At 51.6% G+C, this 26,939-nt stretch overlaps 4 non-coding genes across 4 annotated transcripts; all 4 read right to left on the bottom strand.

The window, feature by feature from the left end:
- Positions 1–4,249: 4,249 nt before the first annotated feature.
- Positions 4,250–4,322, bottom strand: Trnak-cuu (transfer RNA lysine (anticodon CUU)). The gene has a single exon. It is a non-coding gene; the product is annotated as a tRNA-Lys (tRNA).
- Positions 4,323–11,149: 6,827 nt separating this feature from the next.
- Positions 11,150–11,222, bottom strand: Trnak-cuu (transfer RNA lysine (anticodon CUU)). The gene has a single exon. It is a non-coding gene; the product is annotated as a tRNA-Lys (tRNA).
- Positions 11,223–20,571: 9,349 nt separating this feature from the next.
- On the bottom strand, positions 20,572–20,644 carry Trnak-cuu (transfer RNA lysine (anticodon CUU)). Its single transcript has one exon. It is a non-coding gene; the product is annotated as a tRNA-Lys (tRNA).
- A 5,577-nt stretch (positions 20,645–26,221) lies between these two features.
- On the bottom strand, positions 26,222–26,293 carry Trnat-agu (transfer RNA threonine (anticodon AGU)). The gene has a single exon. It is a non-coding gene; the product is annotated as a tRNA-Thr (tRNA).
- Between the last annotated feature and the right edge of the window lie 646 nt (positions 26,294–26,939).

Genomic DNA, 26,939 nt, shown 5'->3' with positions numbered 1-26,939 from the left:
TGCATTTTTATATTTTCTCCTTTCATCAATTAAATTCAATATTTCTTCTGTTACCCACGGATTTCTATTAGCCCTCGTCTCTTTACCTACTTTATCTTCTGCTGCCTTCACTATTTCATCCCTCAGAGCTACCCATTCTTCTTCTACTGTATTTCTTTCCCCCATTCCTGTCAATTGTTCCCTTATGCTCTCCCTGAAACTCTCTACAACCTCTGGTTCTTTCAGTTTATCCAGGTCCCATCTCCTTAAATTAGCACCTTTTTGTAGTTTCTTCACTTTTAATCTACAGTTCATAACCAATAGATTGTGGTGGTCAGAGTCCACAATCCCCTGGAAATGTCTTACAATTTAAAACCTGATTCCTAAATCTCTGTCTTACCATTATACACTCCTGGAAATGGAAAAAAGAACACACTTACACCGGTGTGTCAGACCCACCATACTTGCTCCGGACACTGCGAGAGGGCTGTACAAGCAATGATCACACGCACGGCACAGCGGACACACCAGGAACCGCGGTGTTGGCCGTCGAATGGCGCTAGCTGCGCAGCATTTGTGCACCGCCGCCGTCAGTGTCAGCCAGTTTGCCGTGGCATACGGAGCTCCATCGCAGTCTTTAACACTGGTAGCATGCCGCGACAGCGTGGACGTGAACCGTATGTGCAGTTGACGGACTTTGAGCAAGGGCGTATAGTTTGCATGCGGGAGGCCGGGTGGACGTACCGCCGAATTGCTCAACACGCGGGGCGTGAGGTCTCCACAGTACATCGATGTTGTCGCCAGTGGTCGGCGGAACGTGCACGTGCCTGTCGACCTGGGACCGGACCGCAGAGACACACGGATGCACGCCAAGACTGTAGGATCCTATGCAGTGCCGTAGGGGACCGCACCGCCACTTCCCAGCAAATTAGGGACACTGTTGCTCCTGGGGTATCGGCGAGGACCATTCGCAACCGTCTCCATGAAGCTGGGCTACGGTCCCGCACACCATTAGGCCGTCTTCCGCTCTCGCCCCAACATCGTGCAGCCCACCTCCAGTGGTGTCACGACAGGCGTGAATGGAGGGACCAATGGAGACGTGTCGTCTTCAGCGATGAGAGTCGCTTCTGCCTTGGTGCCAATGATGGTCTTATGCGTGTTTGGTGCCGTGCAGGTGAGCGCCATAATCAGGACTGCATACGACCGAGGCACACAGGACCAACACCCGGCATCATGGTGTGGGGAGCGATCTCCTACACTGGCCGTACACCTCTGGTGATCGTCGAGGGGACACTGAATAGTGCACGGTACATCCAAACCGTCATCGAACCCATCGTTCTACCATTCCTAGACCGGCAAGGGAATTTGCTGTTCCAACAGGAGAATGCACGTCCGCATGTATCCCATGCCACCCAACGTGCTCTAGAAGGTGTAAGTCAACTACCCTGGCCAGCAAGATCTCCGGATCTGTCCCCCATTGAGCATGTTTGGGACTGGATGAACCGTCGTCTCACGCGGTCTGCACGTCCAGCACGAACGCTGGTCCAACTGAGGCGCCAGGTGGAAATGGCATGGCAAGCCGTTCCACAGGACTACATCCAGCATCTCTATGATCGTCTCCATGGGAGAATAGCAGCCTGCATTGCTGCGAAAGGTGGATATACACTGTACTAGTGCCGAAATTGTGCATGCTCTATTGCCGGTGTCTATGTGCCTGTGGTTCTGTCAGTGTAATCATGTGATGTATCTGACCCCAGGAATGTGTCAATAAAGTTTCCCCTTCCTGGGACAATAAATTCGCGGTGTTCTTATTTCAATTTCCAGGAGTGTATAATCTATCTGATACCTTTTATATCTCCAGGATTCTTCCATGTATTCAACCTTCTTTTATGATTCTTGAACCAAGTATTAGCTATGATTAAGTTATGCTGTGTGCAAAATTCTACCAGACGGCTTCCTCTTTCATTTCTTCCCCCCAATCCATATTCACCTACTATGTTTCCTTCTCTCCCTTTTCCTACTGACGAATTCCAGTCACCCATGACTATTAAATTTTCGTCTCCCTTCACTACCTGAATAATTTCTTTTATCTCATCATAGATTTCCTCAATTTCTTCATCATCTGCAGAGCTAGTTGGCATATAAAATTGTACTACTGTAGTAGACGTGGGCTTTGTGTCTATCTTGGCCACTATAATGCGTTCACTATGCTGTTTGTAGTAGCTTACCCACACTCCTATTTTTTTATTCATTATTAAACCTACTCCTACATTACCCCTATTTGATTTTGTATTTATAACCCTGCATTCACCTGACCAAAAGTCTTGTTCCTCCTGCCACCGAACTTCACTAATTCCCACCATATCTAACTTTAACCAATCCATTTCCCTTTTTACATTTTCTAACCTACATGCCTGATTAAGGGATCTGACATTCCACACTCCAATCCATAGAACGCCAGTTTTCTTTCTCCAAAATGATACAGACCAATATGTCTTCTAGACCTACTAGGGAAGATAATAGAAAGATTGCTGACTGACAGACTGGCTGCACACCGAATGCTGTGCAGGACGAGCAACAGGCACTTTGGCTTCAGGCCTGGACGATCAGCATCTGATGCTATCGCCCTCGCGGCCGAAGTCTGCGGCTCTACCCCGCATAAGTATGTGGTTGGCATCATGGTTGACATCAGTGGCGCCTTTGACAACCTGTGGTGGCCTTCGCTCTTCTCCTGCTTGAGGGAGAAGGAGTGTCCAGGGCCGTTATATGGGTGTCTCAGGAGCTATTGTGAAGATCGGGAAGTATGGCTTTCATCCCCTAATGGAAGAGTCAAAAAATCAATAACTAAGATGTGTCTCCAGGGGTCCGTTCTTGGTCCCCTGTTTTGGGACATACATATGGAGCCCTTATTGGACAGTTTGCAACAGAGTGAAGATGTACTAGAGGTGATAGCCTACGCCGATGACCTCCTCTTGCTGGTCGGCGGCCGTAGCCGAGAGGATATAGAACCGAAAATAGAAAGAGCTATTGAGAGACTGCAACAATGGTGCCATAATACAAAAATGAAGATCTCACCTGGAAAGTCAACTTATCTACTGCTCAAAGGTCAGTTGGCAAGAAATCCAACGGTTAGAATAGAGGGCTCACCGGTTCTTCGGCGATGAGAGACTCGGTACCTCGTGATCATCGATGACAAAAGGTGGAAATATGGAAAACACATTGAGACTGTAACCCAGAGAGCACTCCACGTTTTAAATAATCTCATTTCCATTGGACACACATGGTTTCATCTTCCACCACACCTCATTAAATTATATCACAACAGTATATTGTCATCAATAGTGGGTTACGGCTCGGGAGTCTGGGCGCACAGGCTCACGAGGGTGGTGCCCGCCATGACAGTGAGAAGGGTACAAAGAAACATGGTCCTGAGATCGGTTGGGGCATATAGAACGTCACCAGGAGGAGCTTTGCTGATCATCCTGGTGCTTTTTCCGTTCGATATCAAGATCAGAGAGCAAACTGCCTGGTATTGGGTAAACAAAGGGAACATGGAAAAAACAGAGGATATCTTAGGAACAAGGGTGGAAAACAAGAGGGAAATTAGGCACAGGGGGAACAGTTATGGCAAGAATTGTGGGAATCGGAGGAAACGGGCCGAAGGACCTTCAATTTCTTTCCGAATGTTAGGGAACGGATGGGCATGAAGCATATTGAGCCAAGCAGGGGCCTTTTCCACTTCCTCACTGGTCATGGGCAGTATCCGACATACCTTTGTCGATTCGGCAAAAGGGCTACGCCCGAGTGTGAATGTGGGGCTCCAGAGGGTACCTCCCATCATGTAGTTTTCGAGTGCCCATTTTCAATGATGCTGCAACGATACTACGCAACCAGCTACCACACCACGACACTTACCACCTACTAGACAGATAGATACCTTTCAAACCTTGAACAAACTGGCTAACGAGGTATCACTGAAGATTCTGAAAGACTTCTTGAGGGATAGGAACTAATGTGACCTCACAATAATTACCGACAAAGTCCGCGCCCTACTTCCATTCCGTCTCTGCGCGGACAGGCCGGCTTTCTTAGTCAGGAATCCGCCGCATACGGGACTAGGAGGACATGTCTACAAAATCACCTTCACCTTCAAATACAGTTTCCTTGTGACTGATGGAGACCTAGGGGAGGTTTGAAGTTGCTATTTCCATTACATCACGTTAATCAGAAAAACGGTAATTTACATCTGTGGCGGAACAAAGTTCCGTTCCGCCCAGAGTGGGGCTCGAACCAACGACCCTGAGATTAAGAGTCTCAACCTCTACCGACTGAGCTAGCCGGGTTGCCTCGGTGAACAGGTGCTGGGTCGCATGTCACACAGTACTCGTTTGGGTTGGGTGGTCCCATACAGAATCTCTCCACGCTGCCTAATGTTTTCCTAACGTCACACTCGTCACGTACTTCACTATATTTCATAATCGTTTCTGAGAGGTAAAGGAATTGCATAAAACCTGCAGCGCTAGTGGCGTCAAAATTAACACACATACTTGATGTGACTCATACGCTGAACGAGTTACTATCCGACGTTGTCTTAGATGTGCAAGTGCCAGTCAAAACTCGCGGCGACGGAACTCTGCCGACCATTTCGCTAGTTAACACCAGCCTTGTTGTGTGTGTTTCAAGCTTAAGCGCATCTCCAAGCAGGAAATGGACAACAGCAACCTTCAGACGGTTTCGTACTGCTCAATAGCTACACTAAAACGGTATGTTTCTTTTGCAGAACATGAAAAACACGACAGTGACAGGATTCGAACGTGCAATCTTCCGATCCTAAATCCGATGCCTTATCCATTAGGCCACAAGTTCACTGATGACCAAGTATTCCTTACATACGACTCATCTCGAAACGCTCACACCCCTGAGGAATTGTGTTTTCGTTCTACAGAGCCGCTGGCCCTTGCTGTTTCCCACCCATTCGTTACATTCAACCCCTTACGAGACCAACCAAATAGAGATTGGGAATCAGGACCACACACTTTGTGCATTCAGAATCGAAGGCAGGGCGTCACTCACCGCATTTGCTACGATGGCCATTTGCTACTTCTGCAGAAGCGACGACGACGACCGCGAGACGCTCTGAGATAGGTGAAAAATACATCTATAAAATATAATTCAGACTGCCTCGTTCCACCTTATGCAGTACCTTTTTTTTTTCCTTATTGTAATTGTAAAACCTGTACAACAGGTAGGCTGTCAGCAGAGTTCTATGCTGCTCTTCAGCCATAGGATACAAGATTAGAAAAAACAGAAAGATTACACATAGGTTACAGAACGGTGGGCAAGAAAACAGTTGACACAGAAAGGCAAACACGGAGCCGTTCACACCTGACGATAGTCCACACTTGAAACTGTTGACATGACGCACAAACACGGAAGACGGCGATGGCAAAGGTGAACGATGGAGTGCGACAGTGAACACTGAACACTAAACACGACGGCACACACGAGACACTGATGGCGAAGATCTCTGGCGCGCGAAAGTCCACGTAGCGTGTGCGAGTCCAGGGACCTGCCAAGAGGGGCAGAAGGGCGGGGGGGGGGGGGGGGTGGAGAGGGGCGAACAAAGACGCCAATGGCTGAGGAGATGGGAGGAGGAGTAGAGTGACAGGGGAGGGGAAGCCCAGGGGAAGGAGGATCAAAGTTGATAGGAAGGGTAGACGGAGGGAAGGAGGACATCATCAGTGAGGGGGAGCTGCCAGAAGCCACCTTGGGAGAGGGTAAGGAGGGTGGAGAGATGGAGACCGGGTGGGATGTGGGAATACAGGCGCGGCAGCGGGCGGGTGTGGGAGAGGATGGGCGAGACAAGCGGGTGAGGAGGATCGAGTTTGCGTGAGGGGTACTGGATCCGTAGCCTCTCAAGGAAAAGGAGGAGGTGGGGGAAAGGAATGAGATCGTACAGGATCCGCGTGGGGGAGGGGAGACAGATGCGATAGGCAAGGCAGACAGCATGGCGTTCAAGGATTTGAAGGGATTTATAAATGGTAGTGGGGGCGGAGATCCAGGCCGGATGGGCGTAGCAGAGGATAGTGCAGATGAGGGATTTATAGGTGTGGAGGATGGTGGAGGGGTCCAGACCCCACGTACGGCCCGAAAGGATCTTGAGGAGGCGGAGTCAGGAGTGTGCCTTGGCTTGGATTGTCCGGAGATGGGGTGTCCAGGAGAGGAGACGGTCAAGGGTGACGCCAAGGTACTTGAGAGTGGGAGTGGGGGCGACAGGACGGCCATAGATGGTGAGATAAAAATCAAGGAGGCGGAAGGAAGGGGTGGTTTTGCCTACAATGATGGCCTGGGTTTTGGAGGGATTGACCTTGAGCAACCACTGGTTGCACCAAGCGGTGAACTGGTCAAGATGGGATTGGAGAAGGTGTTGGGAGCGCTGCAGGGTGGGGCAAGGGCAAGGAAAGCGGTGTCATCGGAAAAACTGGAAAAGGTGGACGGGGGGTGACGGCGGCGGCATGTCCGCCGTATACAATAGGTGCAGAAGGGGGAAAAGGACGGAGCCTTGGGGCACACCGGCGGAGGGAAAAAAGGTGTAGGAATCCGTGTTGTGGATGGTGACATAGGAAGGACGGTGGGAGAGAAAGCAGCCGATCAGACGGACGTAGTTAATGGGAAGAGCGAAGGTTTGGAGCTTGAAGAGGAGACCGGAATGCCATACATGGTCATAAGCTCATTCGAGGTCCAGGGAGAGGAAGATAGCAGAGCGACAGGAATTAACCTGGTTGGAAAGGAGACGAGTGAGATGAAGGAGAAGGTCGTCGCAAGAGAAGGACGGCTGAAAGCCACACTGGGTGATGGGAAGGAGGCGGTTCTGGCGGAGATGCTGGTGGATGTGGCGGGAGAGGATAGATTCCAGGACCTTGCTGAAGACCGAGGTAAGGCTGATAGGATGGTAGGAAGAGATGGCAGACGGCGGTTTGCCAGGTTTAAGGAACATCAGGAGATGGGAGCTTTTCCACAGGTCAGGTTAGTAACCGGTGGACAGGACTACATTGTAGAGCCTGGCCAAGGTGGAGAGGAAAGAGGCAGTAGCTTCGTGAAGGTGACGATAGGTGACACGATCGTGACCAGGAGCGGTGTTGGGTTTTGTGTGGAGTTTAACAATGAGATCCTGTGTAGTGATTGGGGCATTGAGTTCCGTATGTGTAATGTTGTCCAAGTACTGGCAACCAGGTGTGAGGGGAGGGATAGAGGTTCAGTTCGATCGCGGACGTCCGGGAAGAGGGAGTAATCAAACTGGGGATCATCGGGGATAGAAAAGACATCAGACAGGTAGGAGGCAAAGTGATTGGCCTTACTAAGGGTGTCAGGGAAGGAGTGATCATCATGGAGAAGAGGATAGTAGGGGGAGGGTTTAGTTCCGGTAAGGCGATGGAAGGCGGACCGGAACTTGGATGAGTGGATAGGGAGGGTAGCATTTAAACGAGTGCATGTCTGTCGCCAGTCCCGGCGTTTAATGGCCGCGAGCAAATTACGAATGTGTCGTTGGAGTTCCCTGTGGCGTCGTAGTGTGTCCGGGTCACACGTGTGTAGGAAGGCACGGTAGAGGCGGTGGGATTCACGGAGGATGAGGGCGGCCTGTGCGGGAAGGGTACGACGGTGGGGGTGGATAGCGACAGTAGGGACTTGGGCCTCCACGGCCTCAGACAAGGTGTGCTGGAAGAAGGTGGCGGCATGGGTTACATCGTCAGGGTGACGGTAGGTGAAGGAGTGGCTATCGACCTGGGTGGGGAGGGTATCCCGGTAGGCATTCCAGTTGGCACGGGAATAGTTATGGACATACTTAGGAGGAAAGTCAAGACGAGGGTTGGGGCAGGGGCGACGACCGTCTGAAACGGTGAGGAGAACAGGGAGATGGTCGCTACCAATAGGGTCCAGGACATCCACCGTTATGCGGCCAAGGAGGTTAGCGGAGGAAAGGACACCATCAGGATTGGAGTTGGATTCGGGACGGGTGTGCTGGGGGATGGGGATGAGGTCCCCTTGAAGGGAGGAGAGGAACCTATGGCATCCCCGTAGCTGGGCGGTGGAACGACTGTGGATGTTGAGGTCGGCGGCGATCACGTAGGAGGGAAGGAACGATCAACGTGGTAGAGGAAGTCGAAGGGTATAGGGGCGTTAGGGCGGATATAGATGGTGGCGCAGGTAACGGTAAGGCCAGGGAAGAAGAGACTAAGGATCAGGTTTCGGTGGGGTCAGGAAGGAGAGGTTGGAGCCCATCAGGGAACTGGCGGTGGTGACCAATGGCAACCCCACCACGTGCAGTCGGGAGAGGATTATCAGAACGGTGAAGGAGGTATGGCGAAGTGTGGATGGTGTGGTGGGGTTGGAGGAAGGTTTCATTGAGGAGGAAGGCGTCCACGCGGTGGGTGACAAGGGTGTGCAGGAAGAGGTTCCTGTTGGCGGGAAGGGAGCGGATGTTGTTGAAAAGGATACGGTGCTGTCACGCCATGACAGGGATTTAGACAAGGATGTCAAGGCGGGAGAAGGTGAAATGGGCCTGGTTGTTGGAGTAAGTGGTGTACATTTTCAGGTGGAAAACAGAACGGGTGGGGAGGTATACCTTTTGCAGGGTGTGGGGGCGCTGAAAAGGATGAACATTCTGAAGGACGACGGTGAGTAATCTGATGATGTCCTCAGCAGTAGGTGTTGGACGAAGGGAATTGCTGGGAGGGGTGGGGGCGTCCAGAGGGCGGACAGGAACGGTGAGCTCAGGAGTGGTAGGAGGGGGTCAATATTTACATTTCTGGGAGTAAGTGGGGTGAGGGAGGTTACAGGTATTACAGGAGGGGGGACTGGAGATTGGGGCACTGCCTGAGAAAGTGGGCTATCCTACAGTGTGGGCAGGTGGGGGCCTCACGGCACTCAGATGTAGGGTGCGCATTAACCCGCAAGCACCTCTGGCATCGGATTGATTGAGGAGGGGAACGGGAGGGGTCAACCGGGTAGCGGTGGTGAAAGAGAAGGGCACTCTCCTTCAGGAGACGGTCGATGGAGGGGGCGTGCTCGGAAAAGACCCGCATAAGGCGGGTGGGGCCAACGGATTTATGATTGCGGCGAACTGCACGCACATCCAGATGGGGATGCGCCTTGAGCTCTGCCAACACCACATCCTCCGTGATCGCCGGACTAAGCCGAGTGATCACGGCGGTGAGGGCCGGCGGGCGACGCGGGCGTTGGGGTTGGCAGGAGGGAGGCGGGGAAGGGGCAGGGGTGAGGGAGGCGTTAGGGCCGAAGTGGGTGACAGGGATGCGGGAAAGGAGGAGGAGGGTAGGGCTGGGGAGGAGATGAGCACCGAATCACGGCGAGCAGTAAGGAGGGAGGTGGGTGCACCAGGAAAATTCTGGCAAAGGAAGAGGGTGAGGTTCCGGGCTTCAAGAAAGGAGGGATCAGGAAGGGAGAGGAGGTAGCGGTAGGAGGGGGTGGAGGAGGATGAGGAGGGGGGCAGGCGGGGAGACATCCATGGCATCATAAGTTGGGAAAGGGGGACGTGGCGGAGCCATTTTGGGAGTAGAGGCTGGGGTGCCACTGGGGTGCTTGACGGCGGCAGAGGAGGTGTGGGGGATGGGAACGACTGGAATGTGGCGGTGAGTGGCAGTTTCCGGTGCTGGAGTCGGCGCCGAAGACGGTGAGGGTCATGGCGAAGGCGACGGTGATGATGATGATGAAGAGGGCGAAGGGGTGAGTTGAGCATGAGCTGTAGCTCTCCGGGCAACCACCCTAGCGGGGGCCGCAGAAACGGAAGGAGCATGGTGAGGGAGGGGAGGGAAGGGATCGGAGGAGGCACGGGAAGGAGGAGCCGAGGATGGGGCGACAATTAGGGAGGGAGATGGGAGAGTGAGGAGTGGGGGAATGGACTGAGGGGGGAGTGATGCGGCACACGATGTGATAGAGGTGGCAGCGGCTGAGGCGGAGGTGTAGACGATGGCAGTGGTGGTGGCTGTAGAGGAGCTGGTGGGGTTTGACATCATAATGAGAGAAGAAACAGAGAACAAGACAAGGAAACAAATGAGAGATGGGCAGGGCAACGAGAGACACAGAGTAGAAGGTGACGGAGAACGACGGAGAACGAAGGAGACTGGGGCCGAAGCCCCACTCTGCTGTCGCTGGCGGTGGGGGCGACCCAGTTGGCTGGCTGGTGGTGACGCCTCCGCTGCTGCTGGTGCTGGTGCTGCTGCTGCTGCTGCTGGAGGCACCTAGGACCACCGTTGGCTGCTGGTGGGCACCGGCGCTGGCGGGGGCCGGCGCTGGCGTGCTGCTGGCGAGACCGCTACTGGCAGGGACCGCTGCTACTGGGAACCACTGCTGTCTGCTGTCTGCTGGCTGCTCTCCGCTCGCCGCTCGCCGCTCGTGGTGGTGGTGGTGGTGGTGGTGGTGGTGGTGGTGGTGGTGGTGGTGGTGGTGGTGCTGGTGGTGCTGGTGGTGGTGATCGCTGCACAGAGACGGACGGGCTGGCTGGCTGGCACCTGCAACACCTATCACTTCGATTGGTGCAGCAATAGCACAATCGAAGGGCGGTATTCAAGCGAATTACCGCCGGAGAATGTATGCAGTACCGCTTTGGGAAATGCTTTATCTGCGCCATTCGCCTTAATCACATCTGAGAATAATTCTAAATAAAACGACTGTCCCTAATTGTTCGTCATTCCAGATACTGTTTGCTATACGGCCACGATGCGCAACTGATTACCAAAATTCGTTTGCCTCCAGTGAGGATCGAACTCACGACCCCTGGTTTACTAACCAGTGCTCTGGCACTGAGCTAAATAGGCGCCGCCTATCGGTACTTTTGCGTACTTCGTCCTTTGGGTCGCCTGGATCATCAGGCTTCAGCTGACAACACTTTATATTACCGGCTAATATTTGCAGCTATGGCGCACCATTACTGCTTGGCTACACATCTGACACGTAACCGATGTGCTCTCCAACCAACACCACTTGCATTTCAGAACATGTCTCTCACACATGTGTACGAAATTCCCTTCACCTTCAAATACAGCTTCCTTGCGACTGATGGAGACCTACGCAAAGTTTTAAGTTGCTATTTCCATTTCATCACGTTAATCAGAAAAACGGTAATTTATATCTGCAGCGGAACAAAATTCCGTTCCGCCCAGCGTGGGGCTCGAACCCACGACCCTGAGATTAAGAGTCTCATGCTCTACCGACTGAGTTAGCCGGTCTGCCTCGGTGAATAGGTGCCGGGTCGAACGTCACACAGTACTCGTTTGGGTTGGGTGCTCCCATACAGAATCTCTCCATGCTGCCTAATGTTTTCCTAACGTCACACTCGTCACGTACTTCACTTTATTTCATAATCATTTCTGAGAGGTAAAGGAATTGCATAAAACCTGCAGCGCTAGTTGCGTCAAAATTAACACACATACTTGATGTGACTCATAAGCCGAACGAGTTACTTTCCGACGTTGTCTTAGATGTGCAAGAGCCAGCCAAAACTCGCGTTGACGGGACAGCAGAAGACTGGATTTCCCCCAGTCGTGATACAGAACTACGTTGACCTCAGCGTCCTTAACACAACATATGCAGAAAGGCGCTAACCTTGCACGCTACACATTAAGTACTCTGGGGATAGGGCCTCACTGTACGTATCTACTAGCTCCGAATATAAAGACCTCCTTATCTTCCTCAAAGAAAAGGGGATCGAACATTATACGTACAGGACCGCAGAACAACGGACACAGCAGTACGTGGTAAAGGGAGTGGATCCCAGTACCCCAAACAACACAGTACAAGCGGCGCTCAACTTCCAAGGTTTCGACTGCAAAAGTGCTTCCAGGATGACAGGCTTCCGCTCTCACCAACGTCTACCACACTACCTGGTCGAGATGCCCGACACGGCCGCCTCCCGCGGCCTTCTGCAGATAACAAGCATTCTGCGGATGGACGTTAGGGTAGAAATATACGAACCGCCACAGGTCCCGCAACAATGTAACAACTGCCAGCGGTTCGGTCAACGGCCCACCGCTGCGGCCTGGCACCCCGTTGCCGCGGATGTGCTGGCAAAGACGCATCCAACGCATGTACTCTGACCCAAGAAATCATACGCCGTTGTGCCAACTGTGGCCAAGGCCATGCGGCCAACTACAGGGGCTGCAACGTATACAGAGAGGCGCAGAGGCGGAAAAATCAACAGTCAAAGCCACCCAACGTCATGACACGTCCACGGCCCGCACCTAACCCTGTAAGGAACGGAGTGTCATTCGCCATGGCTACACGCCCTGGAGGAGCAGAGCAGGCTGCGGAGCCTCTGCACCCAGCACACGCACCTAAAATAACCACTGCGACAACAACACAGTCGTCTCAGCCAACACACGACACAGCAACCACACCGGTACCAACACCAGTCCCCAAAAACAACACAACCCCACCCCCCCAAGCCACTGCCTGCGAACCTACACATGACATACAGGTAAACACACACACACAAAGAACCCCAGAACCTAAAGCCCAGAGAAAGCGTAGGCGTACACGCGGAAACTGGAACGGGAACACACGTGCACCACAACAAAATACCCAGTGACAACAAAACAATGACACACAGACACACAGTCAGCAAGCCAGCAACTCAAGCACACACACCACGGCACCCCCCACCACGTCTGACACACAGGCACCTCAAAATATTACACATAACAGCAACACAAGCGCCAGCCCACACATAACGCCAACACCCGCACCAGCGGCCGCCAACACCAAAAGTGAGCCTCAGGCAGACACACACAACACCAACACAACATTTGAGGGTTTATTGGAAACAATATTCCTCGATCACACAACCGCTCAGGTCTTTAACAAGATCATGGAGGCCGTCGCCACACTCTTCACACAGCTCATGTCTGCTCAACCTGGGCAGTACTGGGCCGCCATAGAAACAGCATTCACCACACTGTTTACACCCATACATGGATAACACGCCACATCCCGCCCCCAATGCAAACAACCGAACACTAACACGGATCCTGTTCTGGAATGCAGGCGGGATCAACAACAAAAGGGCGGAATGTGCCGCGCACATGGAGCGTAAGGGTTTCCTTATCGCACTACTGAGCGAAACTAAGCTCAAACCACGCAACCAACTAAACTTCACCGGCTACTGCGTCTATCGAACCGACCGACCGGATAGCTCTGGTCATGGCGGAACAGCCATCATCATACACAAAGACATAGAACACACAAACATAGTACTCCCTGAACTTGAAAAACTAGAGGCAACCGCCGTCAGGGTCAAGTTCAACGGAGCCTACACTACACTGGTGTCAGTATACAACAGCCCTAAAAACATAACATGCGACATCAGCACAATACTCAACATATCACCGCGCGTAATAGCCGCTGGAGAACTTAACGCAAAACACTCGGACTGGAACTCACGAATCCGAAACTCCAACGGCAAGAAACTATACAAACACGCACTAGGACGAAACTACATCACACTAGCGCCGACCGAACCGACGCACATTCCCTACCGGAGGGAACACAGGCCAGACGTGTTAGGCATGGCCCTCATCAAGGGCATAAATACGACACTCAACGTTGCTTTTGAAAACGATCTGCCCTCAAATCACCAACCCATTGTGCTGTACATTGAAGAAACACTGCAGCACATGGAACAACGCAGGATGTTAGACTACAGGCGCGCAAATTGGACCCAGTTCAAGAAAACGCTTTACAGTCGCATCCCACCCACCCACATGATTAACGAGACAGCCCAAATTGACGAGGCAGTTGAAACCCTCACCGGCCCCGTCCAGGACGCAATATCCGACACCATACCAATCCGCACGCCACAACAACACAGTGCAGCCCTGCCCCAGGAAATCCTGGGCCTAATCTCAATGAGGAACCGCCTCAAGAGACATTAGCAGCGTACCAGGCGCCAGCACTTCAAACAGCACGTTAACAAACTCCAGGGTATAATCCGGGAAAAAATACAAACATCCAAAACACAACAGTGGGACCAGAAACTTGCAGGGCTGGACACCACGCGATCTGGTGTGTGGCAGCTAGCCCAACACTTCACCAGGGAGAAACTGTACACCCCCACGCTACAAGGGGCCGACGGACCAGCATATTCTGCAGAAGAAAAAGCGGAACTGATGGCCCTCACAATAGCAGCGTCATTCACACCGAACCTGGAGCCCTCAGACCCAGCGTTCACACTTGCTACGGACCAGGAGGTCAGACACATCTTGGCCCAACCAGCGCGCAACAACATCTGACAAGCTAGTACAGCAGAGATCAAATGGGCCATCAAGCATACCACCGCTAGGAAGGCCCCTGGTCACGATGGCATTCAAAACCGTGTCCTCCAGGAGTTCACGGACAAAGCTGTAGAATACTTAACACACATCGCGAATGCCATACTCAAGCACCAACACTTCCATGCCTTTTGGAAGACGGCCAACGTCCTGATGTTCAGGAAGCCGGGGAAAGACCACTCCCTCCCACAAAATTACCGACCCATCAGTCTGCTGAGCGCGACCAGCAAGATCGTTGAGAAGGTAATAGACTCACCAGGCACTGCATCACCCTGAGACTGGAGCAGTTCAGTTTCAGGAATCACCACTCAACAACACAACAACTCCTCCGCGTCGTTGAATACATAACACACAGATACAACACAAACAAGGCAACTGGGGCGGTGTTCCTGGACATCGAAAAGGCTTTCAATCGTCTATGGCACAACGGCCTAATACGCAAACTTAGTGACGCAGGGTTCCCTGACGGGCTCGTACGTCTCATACACTCATATCTCACGGACAGGAGTTTCAACACCGACGTGCAGGGCAAACAATCGACACGACATGGTATACAGGCAGGAGTACCCCAAGGAATTATCCTAGGGCCCTTACTGTTTAACCTCTACATTAACGACCTCCCAGCTACACATAACACGCTGGTAGCAATCTACGCGGATGACACTGCCATCCTCGCGCAAGATTGGAAGCCGTCTAACATTAACTCACGACTACAGACTGCACTCAGAACGGTGGAGCCTTGGCTGGTGAAATGGCGTGGTAGAGTAAACGTCGACAAGTGCGAGGCCGTTCTGTTCACTAGAAGACCGAATCAACTGCGCAAACACCAGTACTGCATTCCAATAACACTACACACACGCCCAATACGTTTCCGCGAGAAGGTCAAATACCTCGGTGTCTGGCTGGACAGGAAACTATTCTGGGGGGACCACATCCAACACGTGACCAACAAAGCTAATGCGAGGCTTAAACAACTCTACCCTATGCTTAACAGGCGTAGCACACTGAACAGGAGGGTGTCTAGGTCCATGTACATGACACTTATTAGACCCCTGATGACGTACGCAGCCCCTGTCTGGGGATACGCTGCGCCAACTCGCCTGCGCCGTCTGCAGCTCATACAGAACAAAGTTCTCAAAATCATAAGCAACGCTCCGCGCTACACACGCATCGTGTACCTTCACCGGGAATACCGGCTAGATACCATCTTGCAGGTATTCCAAAAACTCTCCACACGACTGTACAATAACACGAGACACTCATGCAACCCGTTTATTCTTTCTCTGGGTAACTATGACACAACCATACATGGAAGCATAACAGACCAAAGACATTGCTGGCTAGGAACTAAACATCTATGGTCCATAGAACGCTAACACGACAGTACTGGCGAGCCCCTGCAACACAGTTATTACTGGGAACCCAGATGTGCAAATAGCCGAAAATCAGGCAACCGCAGGGAAACCGTACTGTACGCAGCACGAAAACCAGCCACACACACCCCCTACACCATCTGTGAGCCGATTTATGACCGAACGCCCACTAATATACAACGACCTTGAACTGTTGAAGAGATGCAGCAACCGCAGCAAGCGCCGCAACAAGCTCCAACAACGACAAAGCTAACGATGCACGATACCTCGAACTAACACAACCATACCTTGCATGCACTGTCGCAGACAGCAAGCCGCTACTGCCCTTACTACCCGTCCTACTGTCGCAGAGCTTTTTTCCCTTGGCTCTTGCCTTGGCACTTTTTTTCCTCTGCCATTACAACCGCTACCCTTCAATCGTTTTCGACCACTTCTATCTCCCGATGGACCATGTTAATGAGTAATCTTACCCAGACACATGGACAACATCACAGCCCGCATCCTGTGATGCCTGATTAAAAAAAAAAACTAACATGTTTACGGAGGTGACAGTAGAACTTTAGGTTTGGTCACCACGTTGGTGTGGGCGTGGAGGGGCCCCATCCTTTATAGACGGCACTCTGCCGACCATTTCGCTAGTTAACACCGCTCTTGTTGTATGTGTTTCAAGCTCAAGCGCATCTCCAAGCAGGAAATGGACAACAGTAACATTCAGATGGTTTCCTACTGCTCAATAGCTACACTAAAACAGTATGTTTCTTTTGTAGAACTGGTAAAACACGACCGTGACAGGACTCGAAACTGCAATCTTCAGATCTGAAGACCGAAGCCTTACTCATTTTTTTAAAAATCTCATTTTGTTCACATGTGTTCGTTGCATCTGCTAGGGGCGGACATCGTAAGCCGTCCATTTATGTTCGTTGTTGATTGATTGACTCAGTTTTTTTATTACAGAGGGCGCGTAACCCTCTGACCGAACATGCTGAGCTACCGTGCCGGCTGATATAATTCAGACTGCCTCGTCCCACCTTATGCTATACCGCTTTTTTTTCTCTTTATTGTAATTTTAATCACCTCAGACAAGGCGGGCTGACAGCAGCACACCACCCTGCTCTTCAGGCTTCAGTAGTACAATAACATGACAAATAGGTGGCACAGACAATACAAGAAAAACGGCGGGCAAAAATGTTGATACAAAAAACAGTAAACATGAAGCCGTTCACGCTGGATGAGAAAAAACACTAACACTTGTTGACACAGAGCACATAACACGGATGACAGCGACGGCACACTTGAACAGTGGTGGCGTGATGGCGTAAGGACACTGAACACAAAACGAAGGCACACACACGAGACACTGATGGCGATGATCTCCGGCACACGAATGTTCACTGAGCGTGTGCGAGTCTGAGGACCTGCCAAGGGGGGGGGGGCGTGGAGGAAGGGGGGTGGAACAGGGAAAGGGGTGGGCAGATGCCATGGGCAAGGGAGACAGGGGGAGCGGAGGAAGAAAGGGGGTAGCCCGGGGGTAGAGGTGTGGAGGAAGGGGATGGGGGAAAAGGAAAGAGAAGGGAGGGATGGTGCCAAGAGGAGAGGCCACAGGAAGTGGGGGCGAGTGGACAGGACTACATTGTAGAGCCTGGCCAAGGTGGAGAGGAAAGAGGCAGGAGCTTCGCAAAGGTGACGATAGGTGACACGATTGTGACCAGGAGTGGTGTTGCGTTTCGTGCGGAGTGTAGCGATGAGATCCTGTGTAGTGATTGGGGCATTGAGTTCCGTGTGTGTAATGTTGTCCAAGTACCGGAAACCAGGTGCAAGGGGAGGGATAGAGGTGTCAGTTCGAACGCGGGCATCTGGGAAGAGGGAGTAATCGAACTGGGGATCATCTGGGATGGAAAAGACATCATACAGGTAGGAGGCAAAGTGATTGGCCTTACTAAGGGTGTCAGGAAAGGGGTGTTCATCATGCAGAAGAGGATAGTAGGGGGATGGCGGACATAGACGGTGGCGCATGTAATGGTAAGGCTGGGGAAGAAGAGACTAAGGATCAGGTGTTAGGTGGGGTCGGGAAGGAGAGGTTGGAGCCGAACAGGGATATGGCGGTGGTGACCAATGGCTACTCCGCCACGCACAATCGGGAGGGATTATCAGAACGTTGAAGTAGATATGGCGAAGTGTGGACGGTGTGGTGGGGTTGGAGGAAGGTTTCATTGAGGAGGAAGGCGTCCACGCGGTGGGTGGCAAGGGTGTGCAGGAAGAGGTTCTTGTTGGCAGGAAGGGAGCGGATGTTGTTGAAAAGGATACAGTATTGTCGCGCCATCACAGGGATTTAGACAAGGGAGTCAAGGCGGGAGTAGCTGAAATGGGCCTGGTTGTTGGAGTAGATGGCGTACATTTTCAAGTGGAAAACGGAACGGGCGGTGAGGTTGCAGGGTGTGGGGGCGCTGAAAAGGATGAACATTCTGAAGGACGATGGTGAGGAATCTGACGATGTCCTCAGCGGTAGTGAGTGGACGAAGGAAATTGCCGGGTGGGGGCGTCCAGAGGGCAGACAGGAACGGTGAGCTCAGGAGTGGTAGGAGGGGGTCGGGCTTTACATTTCTGGGAGTAAGTGGGGTGAGGGAGGTTACAGGTATTACAGGAGGGGGGGACTGGAGATTGGGGCACTGCCTGAGAAAGTGGGCTTGCGTACAGTGCGGGCATGTGGGGGCCTCACGGCACTCAGATGAAGGGTGCGCATTATACCGCAAGCACCTCTGGCAGCAGAAGGATTGAGGAGGGGAATGGGAAGGGTCAACAGGGTAGTGGCGTTGAAAGAGAAGGGCACCCTCCTTCAGGAGACGGTCGATGGAGGGGGAGTGCTCGGAAAAGACCCGCATAAGGTGGGTGAGGCCAGCGGAGTTATTAATGCGGCGAACTGCATGCACCTCCAGATGAGGATGTTCCTTGAGCTCTGCCAACACCTCCTCCTCCGTGATCGCCGGACTAAGCCGAGTGATCACGGCGGTGAGCATTGGCGGGCAATGCAGGGGTTGGGGTTGGCAGGAGGGAGATAGGGAAGGAGCAGGGGTGAGGGAGGCATTAGGCCCAAAGCGGGTGACAGGGATGTGGGAAACGAGGTCCGTGTGGAAGGTAGGGCTGGGGGAGGAGATGAGCACCGAATCACGGCGAGGAGTAAGGAGGGAGATGGGGGCACCAGGAAAATTCTGGCGAAGGAAGAGGGTGAGGTTCCGGGCTTCAAGGAATGAGGGATCAGGACGGGAGAGGAGGTAGCGGTAGCAGGGGATGGAGGAGGATGAGGATGGTGGGCAGGCGGGGAGACATCCACGGCATCATGAGTTGGGGAAGGGGGACAAGGCGGAGCCTTTTTGGGAGTAGAGGAGGCAGGGGTGCCACTGGGGATCTTGACGGCGGCAGAGGAGGTGTGGGGGATGGGAACGACTGGAATGTGGCGGGGAGAGCAGGTCCCGGTACTGGAGGGTGACGGCGAAGGCGACGGTGGTGATGATGACGACGAGGGCGAAGGGGAGAGTCGAGCATGGGCTGTAGCTCTCCGGGCAACCACCCCATCGGGGGCCGCAGAAATGGAAGGAGCAGGAGGAAGGAGGGGAGGGAGGGATCGGAGGAGGCACGGGAGGGAGGAGCCGGGGATGGGGCGACAAATAGGGAGGGAGATGGGAGAGTGAGGAGTGGGGGGATGGACTAAGGGGGAGTGATGCGGCACACCATGTGATAGTGGTGGCAGCTGCTGAGGGGGAAGTGTAGATGATGGCAGTAGTGGTGGCTGTAGAGGAGCTGGTGGGGTTTTACATCATAATGAGAATAGAAACACAGAACAAGACAAGGAAACAAACGAGAGACGGGCAGGGCGACGAGAGACACACAGTACAAGGTGACAAAGAACGAAGGAGACTGGGGCCAAAGCCCCACTCTGCTGTCGCTGGCGGTGGGGGCGACCCCGTTGGCTGGCTGGTGGTGACGCCTCCGCTGCTGCTGCTGCTGCTGCTGGAGGCAGCTAGGACCACCACTGGCTGCTGGCGGCGACCAGGGCTGGCGGGGATCGGCGCTGGCAGGCTGCTGGCGGGAATCGGCGCTGGCGGGGGCCGGCGCTGGCGGGCTGCTTGCGAGACCGCTACTGGCGGGACCGCTGTTACCGGGAACCGCTGCTGGCTGCCTGCCGCTCGCTGCTCGCTGCTGGTGGTGACCGCTGCACGGCGACGGACGCTTGGCTGGCTGGCACCTGCAACACCTATCACTTCGATTGGTACCGCAACAGCACAATCGAAGGGCGATATACAAGCGAATTACCGCCGGAGAATGAGGGCTATACCGCTTTGGCAAATGTTTTATCTGCGTCATTCGCCTTAATCACATCTGAGCGTAATTAATAAAAAGCCTGTCGCTAATTGTTCGTGGTTCCAGATACTGTTTGCTATATGGCCATGACGCGCAACTGATTTCCAAAATTCGTTTGCCTCCTGTGAGGATCGAACTCACAACCCCTGGTTTACTAACCATTGCTCTGCCACTGAGCTAAATAGGCGCCGCCTAGCGGTGCTTTTGCATACTTCGTCCTTTCGGTCGTCTGGATCATCAGGCTTCAGCTGACAACACTCATATTACCGACTAATATTTGCAGCTATGTCGCACCATTACTGCTTGGCTACACATCTGACACGTAACCGATGTGCTCTCCAACCAACACCACTTGCATTTCAGAACATGTCTTTCACACATGTCTACAAAATCAAATTCACCTTCAAATACAGTTTCCTTTCGACTGCTGGAGACCTAGGCAAAGTTTTAAGTTGCTATTTCCATTACATCACGTTAATCAGAAAAACAGTAATTTACATCTGCAGCGGAACAAAATTCCGTTCCGCCCAGCGTGGGGCTCGAACCCACGACCTTGAGATTAAGCGTCTCAACCTCTACCGACTGAGCTACCATGGCTGCCTCGGTGAATAGGTGCCGGGTCGAACGTCACAGAGTACTCGTTTGGGTTGGGTGGTCCCATACAGAATCTCTCCATGCTGCCTAATGTTTTCCTAACGTCACACTCGTCACGTACTTCACTTTATGTCATAATCATTTCTGAGAGGTAAAGAAATTGCATAAAACCTGCAGCGCTAATGGCGCCAAAATTAACACACATACTTGATGTGACTCATAAGTCGAACGAGTTACTTTCCGACGTTGTCTTAGATGTACAAGTTCCAGCCCAAAATCGCGGTGACGGCAGTCTTCCGACCATTCCGCTAGTTAACACCGTTCTTGTTGTGTGTGTTACAATCTCAATCGCATCTCCAAGCAGGAAATGGACTACAGTAACATTGAGACGGTTTCGTACTGCTCAATAGCTACACTAAAACGGTATGTTTCTTTTGCAGACTGCAAAAACACGACGGTGAAAGGATTTGAACCTGCCATCTTCGGACACGAAGTCCGACGCCTTATTCAGTAGGCCACACGGTCACTGATGACCAAGTATTCCTTACATACGACTCTTCTCGAAACTCTCACACCCCTGAGGAATTGTGTCTTCGTTCTACACAGCCGATGCCCCTTGCTGTTTCGCACCCATTCGTTACATTCAACCCCTTACGAGACCGACCAAATAGAGATTGGGAACCAAGACCACACACATTGTGCATTCGGAATCGAAGGCAGGGCGTCCCTCGCCGCATTTGCTACGATGTCCATTTGCTACTTCTGCAGAAGCGGCGACGGCGACGACGACGACGACGACGACCGCGAGAGGGTCTGAGATATGTGAAAAATACATCTGTAAAATATAATTCAGACTGCCTCGTCCCAAATTATGCTGTACCTCTTTGGCAAATGCTTTATCTGAATCTAAATAAAACGCCTGTCGCTAATTGTTCGTCGTTCCAGATACTGTTTGCTATATGGCCACGACGCGCAACTGATTTCCAAAATTCGTTTGCCTGCTGTGAGGATCGAGCTAACGACCACTGGTTTACTAACTTTTCCTTTTTTTTTTTTTTTTTTTTTTTTTTTTTTTTTTTTTTTTTTTTTACACCACGCACTGTGCTACGACAATTACGAAAGCGACGATCACGCTTTGCTGCGCTGTTTCCTTCGTGGGTAATCAGAGCTCCGGTTTTCAAGAGAGAAAACGTTGGCTGCTTTTTTTTCTTTTTTTTTTTCGGGCCTCCTAACTCCCCTTATAGCCCGTCCTTGCGCTCTCCAATTATTCCTTCTTCGGCGAGCTTCTTTAGCTTTAACATAAAAGTTGCTTCTTCCAAACACAAGAGACGAATTTGTTGACTGTCCGTTCAGTCGGAAAAGCGGATACTTCGTGGGACAGGTTCCTTGAGCGTCGACGTCCTGAGGAAGACGTTGATCTTCAAGATGAAATGATGGAATCGGATACACTGAATTCCTGCGAGGAAATGTCTTGTAGATGTTCACCGCAGGCCGTCCTCTTAGTCCCTGGTAGACACCTTTCACAGTCCGCGTTCGATGGTCGAGTACGTCGGCGGCGAGATAACTTTTTTGAACGAAGTATTCCCGGACATACCGCAGCGGATATGGTATTGTAGTCGGGTCGAGAGGGGCCGCTTCAGACAGAGGATGATGAATATTGAACAAGACAGCTGTTGGGCTGGACGGATCCTGTTCAATGGTGACGCTCGTCCGATGAATCAGCAACGCAGCAAGAAAACATTTACTAAAAGCACCCGCTATGTTAATGCGAGGGTGCGAGTAGCGGACAGGCTAGCCATAGCTCATATGCCATTTAAGACAATACGCCAGTTGTAGGACGCAGTCTGTAGCAGACTGGCTTGAAAACGAACACCCAAAATTTTGTGTTCCTGTTTCACTATAAACCACGGGCGTTTGAAGCCCCGTGTCACCCAATAAATGGGCAGAAAAACCGTCTTGCGGGTATTAATGCTCGCACCGGACGCACACTCATACTAGGTTAGAACAGGACGTATTGTGTCGAAGTCGGTGGCCGAGGACACCAAGAGGCCAAGGTCATCGGCATAAGCGCGACAAACGTGCTTCTCATCCCCAATACGTATTCCCCTACAAGCACTGTGCAAATTTCGCAACAAAGGATCTAAGGAAATTGCATAAAGTGCCATGGACAGAGGGCACCCTTGTTTGACAGAACAGCGGAGTGGAACTGGTTCTGACAAAAATCCATCGATGCTAATCCGTGAGGTGGAATTTTGGAAAAGATTAAAAATCATGATTATAAACTTTAGACCGAAACCAAATTTCTGTAGCACTCGCCGGAGATATAGGTGGCTAACTCTGTCAAAAGCCATTGCGAAATCGATGGATAAAATGCCAAAAGTAATCCTATTCGTCGAATCATAGGCAATGGCGTCTCGGTACATCGAGACAGCACCATAGACAGTGGGTTGCGGCACTGCACAGTATTGAAAGGGACTAATTACTTTTTTCATTGCCTGCTGCAGGCGGGAGGATACACATTTGGTAAAGAGTTTATAATCGCCATTAAGAAGGGTGATTGGCCGAAGATTGCACAGTTTCCTGGTGTTTGTGACCTTTGGAGCCAATACCACAATACCTTCCAGGAAGGACGCAGGGACGTCCACGCCATTTAAAATTTCATTAAAAATTTCAGTCAGGGCTGAGCCAAACAAGTGCCAAAAATGTAGATAAAATTCCGGCGGCCAACCATCAGCGCCCGGGGATTTATTAGGGGAACATAGTTTTAAGACATCACGGACTTCCTCCGCGGTAAATTGTTCAGTGAGGCGACAGCGATCCGTTATGGATAATATGTATGGAACATCGTGGAGAAGTTCGGAAATGGCAGCAGCATTCTTGCTTTTCTCACTGAAAATTTCGACAAAGTGACGGTGGGTCTCAGCAAGAATTGCTGCCTGGCTGTGAAGACGCGCACCGTCAGCTGATTCCAGCTCTGTGATGTAACGTCGCGTAGCGCGCCGGCGCTCGCGCAGCTGGTGAAATACGGAGGGTGCTTCATTAACAAGCTTCCCGGGGGCCTGACTCCATACGACCGATCACCGCAATGATTCCCTTTTCAAGTTAAGAAGACGGTGTTTTATTCGCCAAATTGTCGCCATCCGAAGAGCGGGATTATCTGTGTACAGTTTGATGGCATCATTTAAACAGCTCTCATAAAACTGCAATGTAGATCGCTCCCAGTGAGCAACATTCTGACTGAACTCCAGGATGGTCTTGCGTAGTGCCGGCTTAATAGATTCTACCCACCAAGTGGAGGCATATAGACCGCGATATTGCAGCACGGTCTGCAACACATGCACGATAACCGGTGCAAAATGTGGGTGTGAAAGATGTCGCACATTAAACTTCCATAACCGACATGCACGGGGTTTACTCGCCAACACAGAATGAAAGCGGCAGACATACGCACAATGATCGGATAAGATAACGGGGTGAACAGAAGACTCAGTGAGACAGTCCTGTTTATCACGAGAAACATAAATTCTGTCAAGCCGACTCCTACCCGTGGGGTAAAAGAAAGTAAATCCCACGTCCCGAGGGTGTAAATAACACCAAGAGTCAATTAACTTCATCTCCGTAACGAGCGTCTTCAATTCAAGGCACTTATGCGGCCGCGGCTCCTGATCTCTACCTTCCAGCACACAATTAAAATCGCCACCCATGACTACAGGCAGGTGGGGGCCCTGTAAAAGGTGACAAACGTCACTACTATAAAAAAACGCGACGAAGCGGCTGCCCGTCGGCTCCAGAAGGGGTGTACACGTTAATGTATCGTACGTTGTTAATCGTGCAAGCTATACCACGACCATTCGGAATTGTAGCAACATTAATAAAATCATAATCAAACCGAATTAAAATGGTAGTACCACAATTACACTCGACATAAAAGTTCAACAGTACTTGATAGCCCGGAATTGTGTGAATTAGATCTGTCACAACCTCCTGCAAAAACACTACGTCAGCAGCAATGTAATTTAAAAAACTCACAAAATTTGCAAACTTCACAGGTGACTCTAATTTATTAAGATTTGTAGTAGCAACGACAGATGGTGGGCGTGGTACCATAGACTACCGGAAAAAAACTATTTTAAAACAAATTAGACAGCGGGTGTGGTCCCACCCTCCTCCTCCATATCGTGTGCCCAGTCAGAACGTGCAGACGGTGCAGCTGAAGTAGGCAGTTCTTGTGTGGGAGGTGCAGACGCGGAATCCTGCGAAGGGGGGCGCGTGCGGCGCTGGGGGGCGTCTTCAGCCTTACGCTTAACCGAAAGTTGGGTTGCCTGAGACGTCATAGTGTCCATCGCTAGATTTACCTCAGAGTGTTGCAACATTTCTTGTAACTGCCGTACAACCTCTTCCCGCCTGTCTTCCGACACACTGGTCGTAGGCGCTGGCTGATTGCTCGCCACAGGACGTTGTTGACGACGTCCTGCCGCAACCGACGGCCGAGATTCGACTACGGGGCAGGGCAAGGGCTTGTGCGCCGGCTTTTGCACAGATTTTTGCTTTTGTTTCGACTTTGGACGTGGAACCTGCTTCCATTCCGGAGACGGGCTGTGTTCTCCGCGAGAAAAGGACCGTTTTTCTAAAATTCGTGAGTTACTGGCACTGCGGAAGCGGTCAGTATTACCACGCCTCTCTGAAACACTTTCTCGCCGTGGCTTTGCTTCCTGTGAGGCAGGAGCCCCATCCGGTCACCATGAAGTACGAAAGTAGATGGTGTCGAATCTACAACAGCAACAGGGGGCAGGGCGGGCTAACCACCTGAACAGGTTCTGATCTGGTCCGCTCCGGAACTTCAGTCACAGCCGGAGTCGGAAGCAATACAGTAACTACGGGAACTGTCTTGTATAGAATCAATACCTGTAGCAATGGCATCGGTATCCATCGCGACCGCATCAACTAAAAGCGTTGCTGTATCTGCGGAACGTACCGGTGAACGGGGAACACCTAATAACACGGCCGCGTATGACGCATCCTCATCTTGCGCACGGGGCGGCAAATGCACAGGGCGCCTACGCCCAGGACAATTTTGCCGAAAATGGTCTGTGGCATTACAATAGGAGCAGGTTTGCTGCTGACCACTATATGAAATAAAAGCCCAGTGGCCAGCCATAACCAAAAATGAAGGAACGTGTTTCCACACAATCATTTAAATTTTCGTACACCACCGTTTTCACAGACGAGGGCATCACACAGTTCCGGACTTTTCAGTTTTATGAACAAAGAGTTCAGGAACGCATCTAATTGCAAACCTAGCACATCACTTTCAGGAATTTTCAAGTCATATTTGATCCACGAATGAATTTCGAAAGCAGACGGTCGGGTTACGTTTCTGTCAAATTCAAATTGGATATTATTTTCGCGTTCCTCAGAATCCATCTTAACTTACAGTTCAGCTGACTACAGCAGCGAAGAAACAGGCACTGCGCCGAACCGCCGCCAACCGCGAAGCACACGTAAATATCGCTCGACACGCCGGAGCGACCGCGCGATGTGTTCGGGCCCACGACTCCGAAGAGACTGAAAAAATTCGTCTGCCTCCTTTGAGGATCGAACTCACGACCCCTGGTTAACTAGACCAGTGCTCTGCCACTGAGCTAAAGAGGCGCGGCCAGGCGGTACTTTTGCGTACTTCGTCCTTACGGTTGTCTGGATCATCAGTCTTCAGCTGACAACACTTGATATTACCGACTAATATTTGCAGCTGTGGCGTCCCATTACTGCTTGGCTACACATCCGACACGTAACCGATGTGCTCTCTAACCAACACCACTTGCATTTCAGAACATGTCTTTCACACATGTCTACAAAATCACCTTAACCTTCAAATACAGTTTCCTTGCGACTGACGCAGACCTAGGCAAAGTTTAAAGTTGCTATTTCCATTACATCTCGTTAATCAGAAAAACGGTAATTTACATCTGCAACGGAACAAAATTCCATTCCACCCAGTGTGGGGCTCGAACTCACGACCCTGAGATTAAGATTCACATGCTCTACCGACTGAGCTAGCCGGTCTGCCTCGGAGAACACGTGCCGGGTAGCACGTCACACAGTACTCGTTTGGGTTGGGTGGTCCCACACAGAATCTCTCCATGCTGCCTAATGTTTTCCTAACGTCACACTCGTCATGTACTTCGCTTTTATTTCATAATCATTTCTGAGAGGTAAAGGAATTGCATGAAAACCTGCAGAGCTAGTGGCGTCAAAATTAACACACATACTTGATGTGACTCATACGCCGAACGAGTTA

This window comes from Schistocerca gregaria, chromosome 7 (assembly GCF_023897955.1).
Source record: "Schistocerca gregaria isolate iqSchGreg1 chromosome 7, iqSchGreg1.2, whole genome shotgun sequence".
NCBI classification, from domain to species: Eukaryota; Metazoa; Arthropoda; class Insecta; order Orthoptera; family Acrididae; genus Schistocerca; species Schistocerca gregaria.
Note: the sequence above shows the minus strand (reverse complement) of the source record. Positions and strands in the feature narration are given on the sequence as shown.